Source organism: Phycodurus eques, chromosome 9 (genome assembly GCF_024500275.1).
Source record: "Phycodurus eques isolate BA_2022a chromosome 9, UOR_Pequ_1.1, whole genome shotgun sequence".
NCBI classification, from domain to species: Eukaryota; Metazoa; Chordata; class Actinopteri; order Syngnathiformes; family Syngnathidae; genus Phycodurus; species Phycodurus eques.
The window spans coordinates 2,913,884-2,917,903 of NC_084533.1; the positions used below are offsets into that span (position 1 = coordinate 2,913,884).

General features: G+C 45.0%; 1 non-coding gene across 1 annotated transcript; it reads left to right on the forward strand.

Moving 5' to 3' along the window:
• Nucleotides 1–339: 339 nt before the first annotated feature.
• trnal-uag (transfer RNA leucine (anticodon UAG)) lies at nucleotides 340–421 on the forward strand. The gene has a single exon. It is a non-coding gene; the product is annotated as a tRNA-Leu (tRNA).
• The last annotated feature ends 3,599 nt before the right edge of the window (nucleotides 422–4,020 follow it).

Below are 4,020 nucleotides of genomic sequence, written 5' to 3' on the forward strand. Positions count from 1 at the left end.
AGTATGGCTGAGCAGTCTAAGGTGCTGGATTTAAGATCCATTCTCTCTGGAGGTCTGAGTTCAAATCTCACCACTGCCACTTACTTTTCAATATCGTTAATTTCCTACCATTTTGTCACTGGCTCCGACAAGGCGTTTGGGACAATACGTATTTTTGGCCACAAAAAAGTCGAGCTCTTTGCCGTTCTGTTTGGACTGTTTGCTTGTCCCCATAAAATATTAGCTCCCCTGAGAGTGTTTGCCTTAATTTCATTACTTTTGTATTTCACGTAGTAGTGCCCTTTATGGGTACTTACACAGTAATTTTAAATTGATAGAACAGTGAACAAATGTTTTGCAGGTAGTGTGGCTGAGTGGTCCAAGGCGCTGGATTTAGGTTCCAGTCTCCCAGGAGGCATGGGTTCAAATCCCACCACTGCCAGTTCCTTATCTATATAGTTAGAATCAACAATATTTTTGCTTAAAAAGGGAATGCCTGTTGCTGTCAAATCTTGAGACACCAGTTTATTTAACAAGTGCCCATCTTCTGCTTCCTTCGTGTAGGTCTCAAGCAGCGCACTCTTATTTTTCTTCTCGTGTTGCAGTGAGACTTGTGCGTTAGCGACTAGTTTTGTCCCAAAGAACTCTGTATGCACTAAAAGTGTGGAGCTGTTTATTCCTCTACTGTTCTGCTACGACTGTTTCGACTCATTGTTGCTTGCTTCGTTTGTCACTGAACCCGACGCCCGTGCGTACCATTTGTTGCCATGTTTTAGAAGCACCTCCGTTACACAGTAGCTCTTCTGTTGTGTAACGCTTTCAAGCATAAGCTGCTTATACTGTATATTGTTCCCACCATTGCAGAACCACAGTTTTTGGGGGGACAGCTTGGTGCATGTGCTAGTTGTGGTGAAAAGGATTGAACTTTTCAATCCAACTACAAACCCCAATTCCAATAATCTTGGGACTTTGCGTAAAATGTAAATGTAAAGAATACAATTATTTGCAAGTCCTTTTAAACCTATATTCAATTTATTACACTACAAAGACAAGATATTTAAATGTTCAAACTGATGAATGTTATTGGGTTTATTTTTTTGCCAATATTCTCATATTTTGAATTTGATACCTGGAACAGGCAAATGCCGGGACGGGGGCAAAAAAAGACTGGAAAACTTGAGTAATGCTTAAAAAAAATTGCTTTTGGAACATTGCACAATTGAATAGGTTTATTGGAAACAGGCGAGTGTCATGGTTGGGTATAAAGGAGCATCCCCGAAAGGCCCAGTTGTTCACAAGCAAGGATTGGGCGAGCTTCACCATTGTGTGAATTGTGTGAGCAAATATTTTAACAGTTTAAGAAAAATCTTTCTCAACACACTATTGCAAGTAATTTAGGGATTTCATTGTCTAAAGGTCAATAATATCATTAGGAGTCAGAGATCCTTCCATCCTTCAGGTGGCACTGCAATAAAAAACAGTATCATTGAGTAAAGGATATTGCCTGGACATGGACTCAGGAAGACTACAGGAAAAACTAATGTCAGTTAAAGTTCGCCGCTCCACCTACAAATTCAAGTTAAAACACTACCATGCAAATCAAAAGCAACATATACACACATCGAGAAATGCTGCCAGCTTCTCGGGGCCCAAGAACATCTGAAAAAAAAAAAAAAGATGGCTGCCGGGGTGCAGCCACACAGTTTGGCAGGTATTGTGCGTTTGCTTAAAAAGTCATCCAAAGATCAAATAGGACCATGGATTATGCTATCAACTTATTCCTTTGCTGTTTGGATAACCCTCTATCTTCTGCTAAGTTCAACATGTCCAAGAAAAAGTGGCATTCTAACCTTGTATCCAGCCATATGGAGTCAGCACATGCTATTCACAAGGGTACTGGACTATGGCCATGCTAGGCCACCCCCAGGTGAGCAGGAACAGGCTGTCACAGGCAAACCACTCCTGGGTGTTTTTAATCTCTTGCTGATACTTCTTTTGGCTGGTGATGTTGAACTAAACCCTGGGTCACTGCTAGCTGGGCCTCCACCTCTGCTACCTGGGCCAACATCACTGCCAACTGGGCCTTTACCTCGAGCAGCTGGGCTAACACCAATGCTAGATCAGCTAACATCATTGCTAGCTAGGCCTCCACCTCTACCGGCTGGGCCTCCACCACTGCTTGCTGGGCCTCTACCACTGCCACCTGGGCCAACACCACTGCTAGTTGGGCCAACACCACTGCTAGTTGGGCCTCCACCACTGCGAGCTGGGCCTCCACCATTGCCGGCTGGGCCTCCACCACTGCTAGGTGGGCCTCCACCACTGCCACCTGGGCCAACACCACTGCCACCTGGGCCAACACCACTGCTAGCTGGGCCTCCATCACTGCTAGCTGGGCCTCCACCACTGCTGGCTGGGCCTCCACCACTGCTGGCTGGGTCTCCACCACTGCTAGCTGGGCCTCCACCACTGATAGCTGGGCTTCCGCCTCTGCTGGTTGGGCCTCTGCCTCTGCTGGCTGGGCCTCTGCTAGCTGGGCCTCTACCACTGCTAGCTGGGCCAACACCACTGCTAGCCGGGCCTCCACCACTGCTAGCTGGGCCTCCACCACTGCCGGCCGGGCCTCCACCACTGCCGGCCGGGCCTCCACCACTGCCGGCCGGGCCTCCACCACTGCCGGCCGGGCCTCCACCTCTGCCGGCCGGGCCTCCACCTCTGCCGGCCGGGCCTCCACCTCTGCCGGCCGGGCCCCCACCACTGCTGGCTGGGCCTCCACCACTGCCGGCTGGGCCCCCACCACTGCCGGCTGATGCGGAAGCTGGCAGCGTAAAGCTATATGCAAACATTGCCAATAAAAGAAACAGGGGGCTTCCAAACCCCGCAATACTAAAGCACCGGAAATGCAGGGTGTTCCAAACCGTTAATAACTCAAAATTAATTTGGGACTCAACACGTAAACCAAAAGGCATTATTTGTGCACACTTAAATATATGAAGCCTTTTAACAAAAAGTGATCAGGTCAATCACCTTCTCACTGACTCAAATATTGACTTCCTCTGCCTATCTGAGACATGGCTCCATGAATCTTCGCCCTTAGCAATACTATCTGTACCTGGTTATAAAATGTTTAGAAACGACAGACAGGGTTTTACTAATAGGCCAGAAAGGATCTTGAAGCCATACAATATGCTCACAGGATTGTCTGATCACAATCAATCTTATAATGGTCAGAAGAAAATTAAATAAAAAGCGCTTCAAAACCTTGGCCACCACTAAATCCAATAGGATACCAAAACATGAACAACAAAATTTCCAAGATTCTATCCAAGAAGTAAACTGGGATGTATTACTTGCTGGTAAAAATTTAGATGAGGATTGTTCTAAATTTGCCAACAAAATAAAAAAAAATATTATACAATTTACACAGATAATTACACTAAAAGCTAGAAAGAATGGCCTTCCTTGGTTAAACACATTTATTCTGAAACTGATGAAAGAACGCGATCATTCCTTGAAATTGTCGGTCAAATCAGGATACAATAGACACCACTTTATTTCACTGAGAAATAGGGTAGTGAAAGAAATCAAATCTAAAGCTGACCTTTTCATTACTGCTTTGCATAGTGCGAAGGGAAATTCAAAAATAACCTGGAATTATATTAAAAAACTATTGGGTAATACACAAAATAACAAAAAAAAATAACAAAATAAAATAACTACTCCTATTGCCTCAATCATTAATCTTTCAATTTCATCTGGTCACTTTCCAAAGGCCTGGAAATCTGCTATTGTTACCCCTGTCTTTAAATCCGGTGACTCAAGTTGTCTGAATAACTACCGACCTATAAGCATTCTTCCGGCCATTTCCAAAGTTCCAGAAAAATGGGTGTCAGAGCAGATTGTCCATTATTTAAACAGCAACTCCCCCTCTCTCCACACCATGCAGTTTGGTTTCAGATCCAAGCATTCCACTGAAATGGCTGCATGCCTCTTCACTGAGAAAATAAAATCTCTCGACAAGGGTGGAGTTGTAGGGGCGGT